A 21713-nucleotide genomic window follows, 5' to 3' on the forward strand; every position below is an offset into this window, starting at 1 on the left:
ATCAGCCATCTGAGCCCAGTTTACTTTCTTAATGAAGATGGAAGCGGAAAGACTGAAGGAAAAAAAAAAAAAAAGGACTAAATGATTTTCCCTTCCCAAAGCCATCTGCTACCAGATTTCTCTTTCATTTAGTGGGGAACCAGGTCATCCAGGTTGTTCTGATTTATCATATTTAATCCACTGTAACCCTTCCTTTCTCTGCCTCAAATCGGTAAATGTTTTCTGAAAGTGTTGTTTTAATAATTATTGTTCCATGCTGGGCCATCCTTTTGTCATTTAAGGAGCCTTTCAAATGATTGACATCTCTGGGTGAAAACTCTTATTTTTGCAGCACAAAGCTTATTTCAGTGAATTAAGATTCATGGTCACTCAGATAAACTGCCCACAGTAGTGCCTTAGGAATTCAACCAAATGTCACTCACACAGTGCAAAATGGTCTCATTTGATTTGAATCTGTTATTGAATCTTCCTTCTTTATTTGCATCTGATGAAATGCCCTGGAACTTGTGCAATCAGATTACTTCCTCACTAATCGAAATTCCTAATGACCTTTTATAAATGTCTCAATATACCAGTATCTCATTTTTCCTGCAAATCTCACACAAATTCACAAATGTAATTGTTACCCTTCAGAGATATTTCAGAGTCTTAATCAAATTTGTTAGAAAGTGACCTCTTAATTTAAAGTCAGTGTTGCTGACTCAGTACATATCTCAATGCTGTAGCTATCACCAAATCTGGACAGCCAGTGTCAGTGTTAACCCAGCAGGTAAGTGACCAGCTGGCGGTGAGAGTTGGGATGAACCTCTGAGCTATCCCAGTCCAAGCTAACATGGCTGTAATCTTACAAAATAGAAAGAATGGAGACAGTAGCAAACACTAAGATCAGTCCCCTCTGAATTATTTTGCAAGAGGTCTAACTCGTCTCCCCTGATTTAATGTCTAGCTGATCTCAGATCAGCTCTAGGTCTCAGTGCTCATACTGAAGATCTGCAGTCCTGAATGTAACGCTCCAGAATCATGACTAGTGTTACAAGTACAAACCTCAACAATGAAATTTCCAATGTAATTTTTAAAGACATCCCCAATTCTATTACTACTTGAGTTTTGCTCCTGGTTTCAAAGGATATGTGACATGGATTTTACTCTTCAAATCACTGGAGCATAGCTTTGCATGTCTTCTTGGTACTCTCTCATATTTTCCTACAGAACTGTTTGATCTTTTAAGAAAATCTTCCTCCTTTACCTGTGGACTAAATGAATGGACTTTAGTCTACAGATGGACTAAATAATCCATCTATGATACTGCATGAATTCCTTCTCTGTCTGATTTGGAACAGGATTTATCACTTCACATGAGACCTTTCTTAAGAAGGGTTTGGGTGCATATCCCAAGGTGACTTACTGCACTGTCTTCATCTGAGGATGTTCATTTTTACAAAATGTTCATTGCTGAATCAAATGTAAACCGAGACTCTGATGAACATATTTCCCATTGAGCTCTAGATCTCCATGTTTCTGGCCCAGAGGATATTCAATAGCTAAGACTGAGAAGCACTGTGAACAACTAGTAGATGGGAAGAATAACCTAGGAAACAGAATTTTTTATTAAAATCTCTACAGAAAAGAGGCATTAGAGTGTCAGGACTTCATTGACAGGGCTGCTTTGTGGAAGGAAAGGTCAACAGTACCTGGTGTTTGTTGTGGGTATGTCCCAAACGGTTGGTCATACTCTGACAATGCCTTGCAGATTGGACCCTGGGGAACAGAAGGAGTCATGAACACTGAAAACCCTTTCGGGGTTCAGGTACAAAATACACAAGCAACATCTAGGTTCAAGGGTATATCCTCCATGAACAAAACTTGAGGGAAATTGTTGAGGAGGGAAGGTATTGAGAAGGCAGTTTCAATATCACAGAATCACAGAATGATAGTATAGCTAGGGTTGGAAAGGACCTAAAGATCATAGAATCATAGAATAGTTAGGATTGGAAAGGACCTTAAGATCATCTAGTTCCAACCCCCCTGCCATGGGTAAGGACACTTCATACCATGTCACCCAAGGCTGTGTCCAACCTGGCCTTGAGAACCGCCAGGGATGGAGCATTCACAGCTTCCTTGGGCAACCCATTCCAGTGCCTCACCACCCTCACATTAAAGAATTTCTTCTTTATATCTAACCTAAATCTCCTCTATTTAAGTTTTAACCCATTACCCCTTGTCTTATCACTGAAGTTCCTGATGAAGAATCCCATTTGATAGTTAGGCCATAGCTAAGTGTAGTTACGAGTTCTTGGATATGGACAACTGAAACATCATTGGGATTTTAATCTGGTTTGTGGATCCTGCCTAAGATCAGGAAAAATAATGTGCATACTTTGCAGAGAGCACAGGAGCACAGATCTCCAAACATGGCAAATGCTCTTGTATTTCCACCAGTCTGAAATGCCTGTTAGAAAGTTTGTTATTCTGTTCTTTTTCCCAGAGCTCAGAATGCTTTTAGCAAGGATTTAGTCCCCCTTGAAAAGAGTCTGCAGGGACTTAGCCTTTTTTCCCCAGAAAAAAATAAGGACAAATAAATTAATAAAAATCAATTTTACAAAAATTTGGTTGATTCATTAGCTTCAGTAGGGTGCCAGATCTGACGTCTACATGAAAACAGCCTTCCAGGGCTCTGACCTGCATTGCAAATTGTCTGTAATTTAATAGTGAGTGAAGCTTAATAGGAGCAATTTCTTTCAAATGTTTGCTGCCATTAGCTTAGGGGAGAGGAAATTAGAGGAATCCAGAAGTTTTCATTTCCAAGTGAAGAAGTCACACAGCACAGCACAAGACTTTTTTAAATTGCAATATGGCATCATATTAAATGGAAGCCATCTGTGTTTCCTTTGGCTTTCTATCAGCTTGCATTTTTTCTTAGATGTAGTAGTAGCAAGTGTCAGAGCTTTTTCACCCTCTCCCATGATGCAAAATTAGTATATGACTGTCTCTAGGTCTACAGCTCTCAGTTGACCCACTGCTGCAAACTGGAGTTTTGAGAGATGCTCATCTACGCAGAAGTGAACTTAAATGATACCTCACAATGAATTGTGTCCTAGATCCTGAAAAGTATTAAAAACTTGCTTAATTAGCTTGCTAGAGGGCAGTTGTGAGCTAGAGGGGAGTTTTGCATTAGTTGTGTTTTTTTTCGGCAGGAGAACTAAAAGCAGTTGCAGTAGCATGTGTCATTCCTGAATATCTTCTGAACTGACACTGCAGTTTTCTACACTGTTGGCTTCCAGGGCAGCTGTGCTAAATCTGGCTGTGATGATTAAAAATGCTATGGTCCCCAACTGTTTCCCTGCCTCTCTGCTGGAAGCTGCTGATTCCCTAATAGGATAGGTAGCTATCCTGCTACATGCCAGCTGCTCAACTAGTGCAGTTTGCAGCCCAGGCTATCACCTTTTACTGCAGCTGGAGATAGGCTGGTCTTTGAACAGCATTGCCTTGAGGTGTAATATCATACTACACTGCTGTAACAGCAATAGACACCAGAGTAAGGGAAAGGCATTCACTAGGAGGTGAGGAATTATTATTTTTTCCTTACATGAGTTGCTGATGCTTGTGAACATTAAAGAGCTTTTGTTTCTTCAGGATTTTGCCAAAACAGACACTGTGTGTAGTGACTTTACCAAAGGGCTTTACTGCTTTTAATGAAATAAGGGAATAGTAATTAATGTGAAATGATGCCTGAAAATGAATGGAAAGCACTAGCAGAGAGTCATGTGGTATAGCAAGGTATAAAGCAAGTTATATGGATAGACCTTAGTACTAGTGGGGTGTATGTGACTTGAGAGTGTCATTGCTCTGTCTGCGCAAGGAATGAGGCTGAGGCTGTGCTGCCAAGCAGAGATGGGTGCTGCCAGGGGCTAACCTGATCTGATCCTGCCTCTTTGAAAGAGAAGGGGCAGGGGGTGTCTGCTGAGCTGGTGGCAGGGCAGGAGGCCAGTGGAAGGGAAGTGGTTTTGCTGGGAACAGCATTAACCACCAGCTAGGAAGCAGCCTGCAACTTTAACTTCTGATTCCAAGCACTGGGATTTCCTATTCTTGGGGGTGAAGGTGTGAGCATTTTGAGAAAAATTACAGGGGATTTCTGGCAATGGCATGTGCTGGTGCAAGGGCACCAGTGGTTGAGGATATATGTGTCTGAAATCAAGCCCTTCCCGTGCAGCCTGTGCCCATCAACGCTGCCATCCTTCATTTCCTTGAGGGCTTATGGCTTCAGGGGCTGTCAGGGAAGCTGCACTTACATGGGCTGTCAAAGCTTCCTGCAGGGGTGACAACAGAATGGGCCTTTGAATTGTACTCTGCGGGAAGCTAGCATGGAGAAGTGAGCTCTGGAAATATGAGATTTTGATGATTCCTGCTGCTTAATGGACTGCCTATTGGGTTTGCTGTGAGTGGGCCTTTGTTTTGAAGGATTTCACTGCCAGGAAGAGGGGAGGCAAATACCCTCTGTAGCCAGTGGTGGTTTGGATAGAGATGATCTCCTCCTAGAATTACTTTGTGAAGCTTAGTTTGAGTCTGGCAATAAGAAAATCAGGAGAATGTGTCTGTGATGTGCAAAATGTTGTTTGTGTGTCAAACAGTGATGTCCTGACTGGAGTGGTTCAAGGATTGCTGGGGTCCTTTGCCAGCTCACAGGGTATAGCAAGAAAAAGAGTACAAGTTTCCAGGTGTCTGAAGTGGCATTGAGCTTACTGAACTGTAACGACTCATCCCATCCTAAAGCCAGCATGTAAATTTGTTCAGGCGAACACCTCTCTGGAGCTTTCTTTCAGGCTATGAGTCTTAATGACCATCTTAGATGAAGATCTTGGTGTTCTGTGTTTCCAGAGCTAGGGAAGCAAATGACTTTTTGAATCTGTCTGCATCTTGCTGCTGTAGCTCTATCAAATACTCTGGTGAAATGCATCACTCTCTTTTAACAGATTTTTCTCCTCTGTTGAACCCAAGGCTATAGCTTATCAGGCACAGGCACCAAAGTGGTATCTTCAGTATCTTAAAGAGTAACATGGAGGTTGTTGCAGTTGACCTACTTTGCTAGTGCACTATGTAGACAAACACAGAGACAGATGGTATCACTGGGTTTGTATGGCACTTTCTTCAAGACAAAAATAGGAGTGGCATTCGGTCACTCAGCAGTGACTCTGACAAAACAAAGCTAAAAACATGGGGAGCCATTTATGTATTTTCAAAAGTTACTTGGAGCAGTACTTACATGTAAGTCTCCATTTTGCCTTCGTGGAAACTGTGGAACACCAAAAGGCAGAAGAAACAAACTTAATTTTATTTTTTTTCATAAACTTTCAGCACTTTTGCTTTTCATAATCTTTTTCAGTCACCTTCTGGTCTTTCTAGTTCTTTATTACACATACTTGTGACAATCAGGAGAGCTTTGCACTGATTACTGTCTGTTTAATTAGATTAGGTTCTTTTTTAGGGTATACATGTACAAAAATTGAGATGGATGAAAGGCCAGCCGAAAAGTTGCACCTAATCTTTTAATTAAGAGTTTTAACTTATCTAGTATTGTATCTTTTCTTTTGAAGCAGCTAAGATTGCTTATAAGGGCTTTTTTTCCTGCAGTGTTGAGGCTCCCAGAAGCCAAGTAGATGCATGAACTGAACAGCCATGAGAATGGCAATCTTTATGTTTGTTTTTTTTCTTTATAAACTTATTTTGGAAAGCTTTTCCATTTTCTTGCTCTGCTCCTGGGTGTTAAGGTTTTTCTGAAAGTGTAAAGTCCTGTGCATCCTAAAGACATGTAACGAAAGGTTAAGAAAAAATACAAGTGGTGCTTTTCAATGTCTATTTAATGATGTGATGCAATGGAGATTAATGCCTGTCTTCCAGCTGCTTAACTCTAGTGGAACTCATTCACACTCTCACATGTACATACACAAACTCATGCTTTTTTCTTTTTTTGTGTCCTTAAAAAACCCCAAACCAAAACAAAAAAACCCCAACAAAATCCCTTTCTGTTCATAGAACTAGAAGATCGTGGTCTGCTCTGCTGAAACCACGATAAGTGATGTACAAAATGGATAGTTTACTTATTGAAAGGCTACTGACAGATTAAAGGCTGATTAAAGTTGACTGTTGTTTACTTGTGAAAGGAGGCAACTACTTGATTCCTGGTGGGCCGCAGTCATTATGAAAGTCTGTGTGCTTTTGATGGAGCTGAAGGGTTGGGAGAAGGATTAATGGAAGAGTGCAAATTTTTCCCTGAGTTGGAGCAGCCAAATATTTCCTATGCAGTATGTCCCAGCTTTTGTATATTAAAAGGTATATAAATGCATTGAGGGTAAGGAGGAGTGGAGAACCCTTGTGGAAGCGCTCAATAAATCCTGCATCAGGTAATAAGCTGACTGATATCAAAGGGCATGTCTGCTCCTTAGAGATAAGCTCTATGTGATCTGATACTTATCAAAGACTCATGAGTCTGCAAAATTTAGGTGGAAAATCTTCTGAGTGAAGGCCATGACAAGTCATTTGTGAAAAAAGTGTGATATATTTCACAACTGTCAAAGCATTAGAGCAGTCTTCCTTGCACTATCTTAGAATACTTCAATTTCTTGCTGAAGCACAAGAAACTAGGGAAAAGAAGTAATGTTAGCTCAGACATATCCAAAATAAATTTGTGCTGAGAAGATCTGGGAAACCTTTATGTTGTAATTCAGGATGCTGCTTCAACCCCTACAATGTGCTGTGCTCATCCTTACAATCTGTCCCTGTGTACGATGATAGCAGAGGTGTCAGCAGTCGCATCAGGCTTGCACAGTGTGCATCCTGCCTGGCAGCTGCAGGAGATGTGGTCCAGCTTCATTCAAGACAAATCTTGTTGGCAGATTCCCCACCTTGCCTTGGGAGCTGTGTTTAAAGTGGTCCTTTCCTGAAATTCATTATGGCTGTGCCTTGTCTCTTGTTGGCCCAGACCCACAGGCTTGGTGCCTTGACTTGAGCAAGAGTGATATCTGTCCAGCTGTGTGCTTTATCTCTGGCTTAACTTTGTTTTCTTCCATTGTAGATAAAGCTACATCAAAGAACTGTTTCCCAACAGCTAAGACCATGTACAAGGAAAATCAATTGCAAGTCAATGCCCTCCCTCTTTGAAACTGTTCTTTGAAAACAGGATCAGCCTGTTCTGATCTATTTTGTAGTCACATTTTATTTTTCCTTCTAGAAACTACCTTATTTTGTTCTGATTTTGCTCATCATAAATGTATGCTGGCTAATAATAATCAAGAGTCATGATACCACCAATGTTATTGTTTTGAAAGTCTATTTCTAAATATATCAAGTGGATTTTTTTTAAACACATGCTTTGATATTTACCTTCCATTTTCTTTGATCATGTCTCCATAATTCCAGTTGCTTTGTGGTATACATCACTGATATTACAGCATAAAGAGACACGAACAGTGCTAAACAGGCTAATCAGTCTGTTTTGTTAGTTTAAAATAACCAAATGGGTATTATGTGAATTGGTACTCTTCTACCTCTGTGAGGTAAAAAGCCAGGCTACTCTGTCCATGCTGAGGATGATTAAAATGAGGCCAGTGATAAAACTTTGAGATGTAGTTCTTGCATACTGCCACAGTTCAGCACCACATCGTCACATAGTAGCATTCCCTGGCATAGTAAGGATGCAGGAGAGCAGCTGGCTCTGATGTGTGGGAAAAAGACCAGTATTGCTGGGAACTGCCCTGTAGGGTATCACTCCTCACTAACAGGCTTACGCAGACCCAGTTAGAGTGTGAAAGCAATAGGAGGAGAGTGTTTGTTTGGTTTTTTTTTTTTTTTTTTTTTTTTGCAGAAAAGGTGTTTTTCTTCCTCAGATATGAAACAATTGGATAGCTGGAGAAGGATGACGAGAGTCCAAAGAGAAATAGTTGTTTTGCTCTGCACTTTCTTTTGAATGCATAGCCGTGTAACAATGCCCAGTATCTCGTTTTCTCTGTCTCTAGTTTGCACTGTCTTAAAGACAGACTGAGAAAGTTGGGGCTGTTCAGCCTGGAGAAGAGAAGGCTGCGTGGAGACCTCATAGCAGCCTTCCAGTATCTGAAGGGGGCCTACAAGGATGCTGATGAGGGACTATTCATTAGGGACTGTAGTGATAGGACAAGGGGTAACGGGTTCAAACTTAAACAGCAGAGGTTTAGACTGGATATAAGGAAGAAATTCTTTACTGTTAGGGTGGGGAGATACTGGAATGGGTTGCCCAGGGAGGTTGTGAATGCTCCATCCCTGGCAATGTTCAAGACCAGGTTGGATGAAGCCTTGGGTGATATGGTCTAGTGTGAGGTGTCCCTGCCCATGGCAGGGGGGTTAGAACTGGATGATCTTAAGGTCCTTTCCAACCCTAACTATTCTATGATTCTATGATTCAAATTGTTTCCCTCAGGTTGAATTAAAACCTGGTTGTGAGTTTGCCTCATGCAAGAAGCTGCCTTTACTGAGACATGAGCTTCCTCCCTCTTTAAAGGCCGTTCCATATACTGTAGGTAGGCCTGTTAGTTTCATTTATTCTCACCACCTGTAGGCATTTAACTCAACAGTCAGAGCAGGAGCTTTGTGTCTCTCAGATCTTTCTGTATGTGATCTGGGACAATGTGCATCTTCAACCCACTTGAAGTAATTCACCTGGTGAGGTTGCCTTTCTCTTTCAATTCATGCAAATCAAGTCTGTGGTGACTATGTACTATAGGTCACTCAGCTAAGAGAGATGAATCTGGGCACAAACAAGTGTGTGTAAAGATGGTATTTGGTGTTGACTTATAACAGCTATGAGGGAAGCTTATACAGAGGAATTTATTCCCCCCACAATTTTTTTTTATAATTTTAGCTGACTTCTGGTGCAGTATTTGGTATTTCCTATGCTTCTTGGAATTCTTTACCAGATTATTATTTTTTTAAACGTACACAATACATTAAACCATGAAATACAATCTCTGTGGAATCCCTTTGGATTCCTTGTAAATGCTTAGCTTCCACTCCAACTTTCCAGCTATCTTATTGTTTCTGTCCTATAACAAGGTCCTTTAATATAGCTCCCAGATCTGTAGCATAGAACCTTACACCTTGTAAAAAGGGATTTTGTAATGGATGTAAGGAAATGAAATCAGAAATATCCCTGCAAACAGCTTGCCAATGAGTTAGAGATAGCGTCAAGGCTGGCATGATGCCAGCACTGGATAACCACTGCTTTTGGATATTTTCTAAAGCTCGGTTAATTCTTCACATATGTTCTTTTCCCAGACCCTAAGAAATATTTTTGCAATGCTCTTAAAAAAAATAAAATAAATTAATGCCAGCTGTTGCGTCCTTAGGAAAAAACTTTTAACAACAAGGAATGTAGCACACACAATGGAGTTAAATACCCTGCCTACAAGAAACAGATTTCTTTAAAGATAAAGGTCATTATCAGCAGTAAATAACACAAAAGTTTTTCCCATGGAAAAAAAAAAAGCTTGAAGGGAACGAAAAATCTGGCATGGATGTATTCTGTCTAGTGCTGAGTCCTACAGATCAAGGCAGAGGTGCCATTATTGCTAGGTTTGGTTACTACCTGGGGTAGAAATAAAGGAATATTTCATGTACATTGCAGTCTTGTTTCAATAAAGCCCCTGCCTGAGGTGTGGTTGCAGTAATGTTTGCATAAATTTCACTGTGTGTAATTTGGTATAAATTTCTGTTGCAAGCACTGCTGTATTACAAGGGAGTTGCTCTTGCCACCAGAGAACTTTCTCTAGCAAACAAAAACCAAACAGCAAAACATTAATGCAAAAAACCCCGAAGTCAAACATTCTCAACCCCAAAACTCAAAGAAGCAGCCATTCCTCCCCGTATCCTGCACAAGTTTATTGTTGCTTGAACTGTCTGCTGACTCATTGTCTCATCAGGTCAAGTGTTGAAAATCTTCAGGGCTGGAGATTTCTCAGTTTCCCAGAGCACCTGTCTCAGTGCTTAACCGCTGTCACCGAAAGCTTTCCCTTGTTGCAGCCTCTGCTCTTTGCTTTTGCTGAGCACCTCTAAATTATCTGGCTCCATCTTCTCTACAACCCCATTTAAGCTGTGGAAAGACTACAGTTACATCAATTGACAGCTTTCCTTCTCTCTGGGCTTACGCAGTTCTCTCAGCCACTCCTTGTACATCATATACTCCAATCATCAGAGACAGCTTGCCTCTTCCTGAATTAAAACCAAACCAACCAAACAAAAAATCCCCAACAGAAAACCACAGGAAAATGCCCCATAAAACTCCAAAACCCACAAAAACAACCCTAACAAAAAAATCCCCACTCCATTTTGCTCACTGTTCTTTAAATTTTCCAAAACCAGTAGTGTTTGCTCTTCCATTGTATGTGAAAGAATGGGGCTGTGATGGGATTATTTGCTTTTTCTCATTTTCTGCTTTCTGCTAATGGATAGTCAGAATGACAGTGCTACCTTTAACTACTTCTCAACCATCTTTTTGAAATTATCTTTCTCTCTTGGGTTTCCACTGCACAGAAGGGGACAAAGGAGCTTCAAAGTGTTACATTACCCATCCTGCTGACCTAATAAAACATCATCCACTATACCATTGCCATCTCTCTAACCAAGATTTGCACAATGTGTTTTTGAAGATCTCCAAGGATGGAGGCTCCAGAATTCTCCAGCATTTCAATTATTTTTACTGTCAGGAATAATTTTATAGTGTAGAATATGAATATTTCTCATTGAAATTTTATCCCCTTATGTCCTGTTTCCTCCAACATGGGTACAAATTTGTCCCTTCTGAACAGCAATCTTCTAAGTGTGCTGACTGTTCTCATGTTCCTTCTCAGTCTTTTTGCTAGAGGCTGAACAGAGCCCCATTTCCTCCCTTCCAGATTGTTTTCCAGATCTCAGTCATCAATCTCCTTGGGAATTTAACCACAAATGTAGTATTTGTTTTTTGAAGAGCAGCACCCAGTTACTCTGGCTGAAGTTTGAGCAGTGCAGTGTAGGATGGAGAGATGATCCTGCCAGTGCTGCAGACTACATTTCTATTTATTCACCTCTGTATGATTCTTCTCTGTTTTGCAGTAGCATGATGTTGTTGACTCATGTTCGGCTTGTGATCTGTAGTGACTGCCAGCTCTCTTTTTTCAGAACTGCTGATTAGTCATCTGCCATCCAGCACCTGTGCAGCTGACTGTCCTTACCTAACTACGGTGAATTGTGCTTTGAATAATAGCATATTTCTGTTGGACTGATCCTCTGATTTTTCATGATAATTTTGAATTCTATATCTATCTTTCAATGTTTTAGCATGCCTGCAAATGTGATAAGCCCACTGCGTTCCATCACTCAGAGCAATCATGACAATACTTTGTTGCAGTGGACTCTAGGTATATCTTATGAAACTGTGTACAATACATAGCTCCATTTGGACAATAGCTGCCTATAACTCCTCTGGTATGGCTTGCTAGCTCATTTTACACCCTTGGACAGCAGTTTCATGTAGTTTATATTTCTGTAGGTTAAGTATGAGAATGTCATGTTCCACAATCTGAAAAAAAAGAGACAACATCATAGGATTGCCCACATATGGATATAGGATTTGCACTGAAGAAAAAAACCCAACCCTACTACGCTATACGCTGGTAAGGATGGGAAATAATTTTAGACTGGAGAAGGCTACAGGCAGTGAGGTACCAAGACATAATGAAAAACTATTAGAAAGAAGCATGAAAGTAAGATAGCCTTAAAATGGTATTTTTTTTCTGACTTCATATGTTACTGAACATGTGCTTATTCATCTCTAATTGGATGTGTGCTGAAACAGCTTTCATCACTTAACCTTTACTGCCCTAAAGTAAAAATAAGATAGAAGAATGGTAGAATCAGGCATAGTGGATAGTGTGGGTATGGAAATTCTGTTTTTCTAGTAGGAATTCTTCTTCTTTGTATATTATTACAATGTTCAGGTAGAGAAAAATACCACAAAGAAGTTAAAAAAGAAAACAAGTGCAGCTACAAGCCATGTTATGGAATAGATCCATGATGGTACGCATGGAGAGGATACAGCACCTAAACGGAAAACAAGCCTGTGTCTTAAATGAACAACCTTACAGCTTTTTCCAAAGGAGATTTACAATCTAATGCACTAAGGTAGCACTGGATTATGCCTTTTTTTTTTACAGAGAAAAGAATGGGATGCCATAACATGTCCTGCTGAAGCTGGCAAAAGTGTGGAAGACTGTTAGCATCTCCAAGGTTTCCTGGAAAAAATCTCATGTGTCCTTCACAAAGTCCAGCACCACACTGCGTCTATGTATTTTCTCACTCTGCTATTGCCATGTAACACTCTGTGGTCTGCTTTTAGCACTTCAAAAGGTCAGTGGCTCCCTTAGATTATCAGTTTGCTGGTTATCTATAAATAGAGTATTGCTATAGCTTGGGGAGATTCTGAGCTGGAATATAAGCAAATGTATTTGATGTGTTTTCTGAGGCTCACTCTTGGGGCTTAACATTAATTTTCATATGAGTAAAGGTGAGCAAGACATTCAATATTCTCACCAGCATCTTCTAACACTGAAGATTTTTCCAGTTTATTTATATATGCTATCACTCATTAATGGGATAATACAAATTAAATCCTTATTCTGAAAATTAAAAACTAGGGGCAGCCTCCTTCATGGTGCAAAACTTGGGACATTTAGTAGTTATCTATGCCATTTGTATTTGGACATTGGTTTGGATTCGTTCTCCATACCTTTATGCAATGCCTTCTTGAAGCACAAAAGAGAGTGACATGCAGTGAGAATTTTGTTTGAAGTTCCATTTTTTTTTCTAGGTTTGAACTTCATGTCGTAGTTTGAGTGGAGACACAGTAGATGGCAGTGCATAACATAGATTACCTCTGCTGCACACTCCTGTTCCCAGCGGTAATTGTCCAGAGTCGGTGAGACTACAGGGCAGGGCACCCCACTGCTCCCTGGCTCCGTGTACAGGAAAGGAGGAGGCTTCTGCAAAGCAGCAGACTCTGAAACATCACTTTTGCTCTGTGGATCAAGACTGCTGAATCAGCAAAGGAAAATGCCCCTGATTTAAGCAGTTTAATCACTGGCAGGAGACTGAAGGCCGCCTACATCCTGACAGACTGCGGCTTTTGGCAGAAGCCAGTCTCAGGTTATTTTTGCTTTTGTCTCATGTTTCAACTCATGGTTTTGTCTTCCACACCTTGATTCATGTTCTTAATAACTTTGCTGCTTCAAAATATAGGCAATTTGCATGTCAAATCAATTTTTTACTATTTATCCTCATAGCTCTGTTTGGGATAAATGTTAGAGTGCTCATTCTTGGTGTTTTGTGACATTTGAAATAATATCTGTTGTGGAAATAAATGAAATTTCCCTTACCAGATCCTGATGTGTTTCATCAATTTGTTCTGGTGCAAGAGGTCATCTGAAATAGGAGAAAAAAGGAGGATGGAGGGGAAAGAGAGGAAACAGGACTTTAGTAAATGAGTAGGAAACTATTTCATGACTGCTTTGATAACAAGGACTGGTAAAACAGGGAAGAAAACCTTCAAATTAGAGAGTTTTGAGTGGAAAGCATTGTTTCTGATTGAAACATTTAATTATGGAGCTATGAGGGAGAGCCCAGTGGAGTGCCAGTAAAGAAGATGAAAGGGCTGGATTGTCTCTCCTATGAGAAGAGGCTGAGAGAACTGGGACTGTTCAGCCTGGAGGAGACTCAAAAGGTCTGATTAATCACTGAAAACTGTTAGGAGCATTATTAGATAAAATCAGTATCTGAAGTTTCACTTGGAAAACTAGTGTTAGCCAGTGTCCAACATGGTCTCAGTATTCAAATTCCAGAGGATGTGCTGAACCTCTGAAGTTGCTACCTTAGTGCTACTTTCCAAAAGACTTCAACAAATATGCCAAGTATTACATTTTTCAGAATAAAGTTTTTTGAATGGATCATGAAGTGACAGAAGCACAAGTGTAGTACAGAAGGTTGTTTCTTTTGTTTATTAGCAATTTTGCACCATGGCAAGTGGCAGTCAAGTAACATGCTTGTATCACCTGGAATTCAAAGGAAGGAAAGACCTTGTTCTCTTTGCTTTGACTGGATTTTCTTTTTCTTCATCCAAGAGAGACAGACATTTCCTTCTCAATGTGGTGAATGTTCTAATTACCAAAAAAAAGAGAAAATTCTAAAATATCAAAAAAAAATCTCATTACCAAAAGTGTTACCGAGAATAACAATCTGGCAAAAAATAATCATTTTCACTAAACTGAGATTCTGACAGAATCTTTTAATGAAAATGATGCAAGTGTCTTATTAATCCTTTTGAAAGAGTCATTATATTTTTAAGTGAAGACATGATTGACATGTAGGAATATTAGTGTGGAACCATATCGGAATAGCAATTATTTTTGTCAGTGGTCTAATTCAGCATGGACTGTTTACCTTCTGCCATGGATCATTTTGGACTGCAAGGTGTAGAAAAAGATTTGGATTCTTTCTATTACAGAAGTATTGCTTTAGGATCTTTCTATTAAAGGACAAGAAGATTCATTTAGAATCTGCTTATTACAATGTATGATCTCTTTTAGGAATGACTAAATAGGAGGAAAAATCTGTTTTCAAACATGTCTCTGCAGGGAGTGTTGGTGGGAAGTAGGTCAAGAATCCTTCCAGGAAGCAATGTGTGCAGCAAAAGCTTACCCTGTGCTCCTTAAAGTGTTGTTGAGACAATGCTCCTGGGGGACAGATGCTCGTCATGACCATTCACTTAGAAAGTGTCTCTGACTTTCACCTCAGAAAGGCCAGAAGATTGACAAGCAAAAAGACTGTATTTTTCTCTTTCACTGAATGCCATTCCTCCAGGAGAGGCTTGATTGGCTGGAAATGTCAAAAGCACTGTGGGGACATTTGCACATCTGTGAACCGGTGAAGAAGCTTATCACTGAGAGTAGTTGATTTGGGAAAGAAGAATACTGCAGCTAATGCTGGTTTCAAATTCTCTTTATAGAGTTAGCTTAGGATTTTATAATGTATAACATTAGCACTTCAGAGACCCTCATCTTTTTTTAGAAACTAAGAGCAAATTTTGACTGTAATCTTTCTACTGCTTGTCTCAGAAGAAAAGCAGCTATTAAATAACACAGCTAACTTTCGGCAGTTTTCATACCACCAATAGTCACCACCCTTGTGAATTTTCCAGAACATACAATCATAAGTTCTCATGCTTAAGAAACAAAATGTCAGTGAGAAAACTCTGTAAACTCACATGAGCTTCCTGCATAGAATTCTTAATTTTCACTGGCTTGGTCTGGCACAGCTTAATGACCCTGACACCACTTCTGCCAGCTTTGAAACAGCATGCAATTCATTTTCCAATAGGATAGGCTGCTTCTGTAAGCTCATTTGGAAATAGCATAACCAGAAGAAAAGACCTGGACTGATTGTGCCACAAAACAAGATATCTTTTAGTGAGAGAAACTGAACTCTTGAAAGCCTGAAACCTTGCAGTGCAGCTGAAGAACAGTAGGAAATCCAAAATTTTCTCCCACTTAGCTGAGCTGCTAATTTTTCTTTTCTGCCCTGCATCTCTTTGCTTCCGATACAGTCTGCTTTGAGTTTACTGCTTTGTGACCTTCAGGCCAGATAAATTCCTTCAGAGTCCTTTTTTCCACTGCAGCCTTTGCAGAAAGCTGTGGTTTTCCTTCTAGACTGAGCCAAGGAACATGTGAAATTCATCTGGTTTTCCTGGAATATGCTGCTGTTAGTTGCTATTTGTCTACTAATGGTTTGCTCCTGGACTCTGGGCACTGGTTAATTATTATGACAAATAGTCACGTTGGAGACAAGCAAAATAAAAAGGAAAAAGTGAAGCTCTTTACTGACTAACTGTAAAGCTGTAAGAGTAGATCTGCTAGCCTGTATAGGTTACCTCTCTAAGAAAATCTTGCTTGGTCCTACTGCCTAGTACATGAATAGGTTTAATAAAAGGAAGGGAGGGGGTAATTCTGCACCAAAAGGGGCCTGGTGTGGCAGGTTTGGCTGATTATTCTTTGCAATTCCTTCTTACGCTGACCTATCTACAAACACTGCACCTTTTCTAATTCATGCTTTTACACTGCTTTTGCCCTTGGTTTTGTTCTAAGTTTTGAGGGTCCACTCAGAGGAGGAGTGTCATTTAATTACCCATATAAAGATCAGATTTTACTTTCTGGTTTTTGTTGAGACTAGGTAATTGCAACTTAAATCACTAGTTTAGTTGTGTGTCTCTGGAGTTTTTCAATCTTTACTATATCTTTTCTGAGCAAGGGCATCCTAAACTGAACAGATGTTTCTCCCACAATCACCTTCGTTCATAATAGGCATTCAGAGAATATTTATTAAATATTCATAAGCCCTAAGAGATAACAATGCATGAATACTAATGAATAGTAAATAGTATGGTGCTTTAAACAATGACTCAGTAAGACATGTCCAAACTAAAACATCATGTAATTAAACATTTCCTTTCCTTATGTGAAGATTTCACATGTATTATTTCCTTTAATACCCACAATAAATAGAGAAAACGACACTTCAGAAAAGTGCATTTCAGTTTGCTTTGCCAATATATTTAATATATCCAATATATTCAGAATCTTTGCCAATATGTATAATATATCTTGAATCAAGGGGTTAATGAGAAATTGTTTAATAACCCCATCACTATGATTATTCCTAAATGGACATCTGCAGAATACACTTAGGGCTAATTAGATTTTTTTCTTTTTATTTGTTTATTTCAGCTGGAGGTGATTCAACAACTTATGCTGCATGCATACAATCACTACCAGTTAGAGCTGGAAACTGTGGTTATGGCATAGAAATTTTCAATATCCATTAACTGCCGTTTTCCTGTTTTGACATTTTTATCAGAAACACAACCATTTTGATGACATTTCCTCCCTCACTAATTTTAATGATGACTATTTTGACCACCTCAATTGGCAAACTGTTGAACATGAAAGATGATAGCAAATACTTTCACAATTTAGAAACTGTAGGTTTATGTTGGGCTCAGATTTTACTATTTTGAAGCTGGCCAGTGGGGTGTAGCTAAAATTACTTTGGCTTTGCAGCCCATGCTCACTTAACACCTCCAGAGGTGGAGTGCAGCAGGATGAGCCTGGAGATGAGAAACCTGACAGCCCAGCCCACCAGCCACTGACACTTGCTCTTTGAGATCTCTGTAGACCTGTGCCTTTACCCTGCTGGCAGCACATACTGGCACTACTGAAACATGTAGTGCCACAAGCAGCAAAGTCAGTGTCTTCTGCTTTCAAGTCTTTCTGGTGCCCTTTGGCTTTCAGCTGAGAATGTCTGCATTATGCAAATGCTGCATTTTCAGCCCGGTGCATTCTGTGTTCCCCTGAGCTAACAAAAGAGCTGCTCTAGCCCAGTGCACTGAGATGAGAATATTCCCTTGAATACTCTACAACTTGTCCCATTTTGCATAGTTTTTAAATTACAAAATACATCATTCCACCTCCCTGCTGCCACTGTTTAAAGACTCGTTACCATGGAATTTCACATGAAATAGAAATAATGATTCTGGGAGATGTTAGCTGACACCCTCAGCGACTGATGAGTTCCAGCGCTTATCAAGACAACCACTCTCACAATGTGATCAAATGCTGGAAATGCTGACATTTCACAAGCATGTGTCACCAGGAGATGAGAAGTCTTAAATGTTTTTTAGGGAGAGCTTAGGTAGTCAAAATATCACAAATGATAAAATCCGTGATTTATAGCACAATGGCTAATTCAGAACAATGACTTGTCATGTTTTTATCAGGAAAATTGTGTAAGATTCTGTAACGGAAGACATAATGCAAAAAGCAAATGGAAGGTAATTATACAAGCAAAGGTTAGCTGTCATACTTGTAATAGTACCTGGTATTAATCTGTTTAGTTGCTACATGAGTTTGTTAGTGGGGGAGCACATAGACATGATAGCAAAAGTGGTGGGACCCCCCATTGGCTTTTTTAGCCCCTGGACTTTCTCTGTGCTTTGCTGCCAGGGTCTTGCAAGGATGGTTCCCATGAAACCAGCCTTAGTGGCAACTTGGAGAGAAGTAATTGTGATGAGGGAATTGCCTGAACACAAGCTGTACAAATATAAACTATTTTTTTGCCCTTTGTGGTAAAGTCTTAGAATTTCAATAAAATAACAAGTATTTCCATCAGTATGTGTGTTTTACGAACCATTGACATACCAGTTATATATGTATTATTCACTACCATAGTAAAAGGAAGATGTATTCTGTATTAATCAAAATAATAGTAGTTACTTTCAAAAATGTTTGACTTTCATATATCCAGCCACAGGATATAATCATGTGAATATTATTACCTTTAGATCTATGTTAGGGTTTGACTAAATATTTGTAAAATTTTATTTATGACTGTGCAAGCCATTTTGCATAATAGCTGAAAATTTTATTTACCAGGTCAGTCTCCAAGAGCTTCGCAGAAATAGGTTTTGAGTTACACATTTTGCAAATAAGACTTTGTAATGTACATCAGCCAAGATAAAGGTATTAATAAGGTTTGAACTTTGTTCTTACTATGTATTTCCAAGACTTTTATGTCTCTGGATTTATGATAACTTCCACATTTCATTGCTTTTTCCTCAGTAAGTCATGGCCTCAATTCTATGTTTTAATAGAGGTGTCTTCTAGAAGGGAAATTTATGGAATGAGCTTGATTTCATTTTTCTGCAGCTCTGAAGTGTCTAGGTGTGGTTTTAATTTCTGTCACCTCTCCTGACGAAATGTATCATCTGCTATAACTATATATAGCTCTCCAGGATACCTCAGGCGGTGGAAAAGATAGGAAACAGCAGTTAAAAAAATCAACACCTTGAAAATGTATTTTATCTTTAAAAATCTGCAGTCTCCTTCTCGTCAGGATGAATATTAGCCCTGAGAAGTATATATTAGTTTATAAATGTAGGACAAAGCAGGACCAACTTTTTGCAGTGTGGGGTTCGTAGATTCCCACTCAAAATATTACCCAGGAGCAGGTTGTGAAACAAGAACAAGAGCTGCCTCTTCAAGAAGACATACTTTCCTGAGCTAAGGAATTGAAAGGCTGGAAAATTTATCACATTTTCTTTAAGGTAGTTAGGACAGATGGTTGGCTTTACTGTTAGTGTTCCCAGAGTGCAAGCTGCTACCTTACCCACTTGTATTTTGAGGACACAGCACATCTGAGTGATTAATACATAGTCTGGTACTCTAGAGGTGGCCAGATTACATCTAGTCTGTGTAGCAACAGCATGCTTCAGCTCACCCTGCTGTTCTGGTTCTCTAAACTGGGTGTATTGCTGAGATATCCATAGTGCCTTTCTGATCCAGTTTTCCAGGTTCCTGCTATGGAAGCAATTTGTCAGGGATAGCACAAGAGGGAAGGGGACTGATCTCTGCTTGGGTCATTCCCGTGCATATGGTCAGTGTGTGGCTGATATGTGCACCTCAGCCTGGATCTTCTTGCCAGTCTGAAGCATCAGTGAGGACATCTTTCTAGATAACTGGCTGGGCACCAGCCAGCTTCCTTGAATATATACTGGTGATTAACACACAGTGAATAGCTGTTTGCTTATTGTCTGTATTTGAATATTGGGCTACTTACACGTATATATTTTGAAGTCAGGATGGGAACTGGTTAACAGCTCCTGAGATGTCAGTAGAATAGGAGGGGCTCCACAGTGGATTGTCCCCCAGTATCCTGGTTTTGGCAGAGCAGGAAGCTTCAGTTAGATGAGAGAACTGCAGGGTAGCCACACATGGTGATCTAACAGGGCTGACATTACTAGATGTGGCAGAATATTATTTTTACCAGTGGTGTAGTGATCCATTTCAAAATCATAAAATACCAAAACATTGCCTTATCTCTTTTCAATCACACTCATTTAGAAAGCAGCAAATAAACCAGACAACAACTAAGAGAAGCAGATAAATGCTGCAGTACTTCACACAGACTTAGGTTAACACTGTTCACCAGTACATGACATGGCTACCCCACCAGCCATGTCAGGTAGGAACTGGCAGCTGAGAGAAAGAGCAAGGAGCAGCCCCATCAGATACTATTGGCAGCTTCAACAGTGCAAGACAAGTCTTTCCAACCTTGTGGGTTGTCAGGGTGTGAGTTGTTGCTCATCCAGCCTAAAACATCTGCTTGACATCATGATATGCCCCCTCATGAGCTTATCTCATTCTTTTGCTGACAGACAGAGCCCAGATTGTGCATTTGGGCTACATATATACTGAAAGCACTGAAGTTATGGAAAACTAATCAAAGTCATGTAATGCTGCAGCTGAGTGCTGTGGTGGTTTCAGAGCAGAGCTGAGCAAGGTCTCCAGCTCCAGCTCTACTCTGGCACATGCAGGGGACCTTACCTTCAGCTACTGCCACCCCAGCATGCAGACTCACACAGTCTTCTGAACACCATTTCCTCTGCTGTGTTTTTGGGTTTGGTGTTACTCCTTCAGTGTTTGCTGGAGGAAGTGGGATAAGACAGGAGGGCAGGTTTAAAACTTTTACTAAACTATCTCCAAATGCTGCCCAGAAATGTTGTGTTAATGCATATTACTCTATACGATTGCCTTAACAGCTTTTGTTTTAAAAAGACTCCAGTATAAATGTGTAAAAAAGGCAAATACTTTTTCTCCCAAAATAGCACTAGAGGAACAACAGAATAACTTAATGCTAATAGGTTCTATAAAAACAGTGAATAGAGCTAATGATGCTTGCAATATATGTGCTTTCCCAGACAATAGATGCTTCTCAGGTAAATACAGAAATGTTTTAAGGTGATCATCATGTCCGTTTTGGAGAATAATGAAAAGAATATTTCCTTTTTCTTTTTCATCATCTGTCCTCTTACACGGGCATTAATGTTTATTCAGTAGTGTTAAACTGAACTTCATTACTTTTTTCTCTAGCTGAAAAGAACAGTTTTATGTGAACCATATATTTATTGCTTCTTAAATCCATAATCAAATTGCATATATCAGAAAGAATTAGGTTGTTCACCAGGTTAGCCTCATTGCAGCCTTGAAATGTGCTCCAGATGCTGGGGATGCTAACTTTATCTTTAGTTTAAAATTAACATTTTTATAATTTAAGTTTGTTGAATATCTTCTTCATGAATAAATTAAAATGAAAAATGTTGCATTTCCTTAAACCAGCAGTGCAATTATTTCTTTCAGACATGATACAAACATTTCTTATGAGATTCTATAAAGTATTACTTTTAGCTTTTATTAAAACTTTAATACAGTTTTCATTACAGGTAGTGGAACACTGCTTGTGAATTCATGTCACAATGTGAACTGCACTCTGTTGGCAGGATTGAGAAGGAAAGCAGCTAGCAGTTAGTAAGTAGCAATATCTGTGTATAGCCTGTAGTCAAAGCAGTTTATCTATAAATTTGAGTTTCAGACAGAAATTGTGAAAAGTCATAAATTCTCCATTTCACTTTTGAAATCTGTGTATGGGTTCTTATGCTACTTAAGTGCTTTAAAATTTTAATATTATATAAAACCCAAAATGTTTTTCAGTATTAGGGATATAACTAAACAGAATATGATTTAATTATTATTTTTAAAGAAGCAGAATATACAGAA

Source organism: Melopsittacus undulatus, chromosome 3 (genome assembly GCF_012275295.1).
Source record: "Melopsittacus undulatus isolate bMelUnd1 chromosome 3, bMelUnd1.mat.Z, whole genome shotgun sequence".
Lineage (NCBI taxonomy): Eukaryota > Metazoa > Chordata > Aves > Psittaciformes > Psittaculidae > Melopsittacus > Melopsittacus undulatus.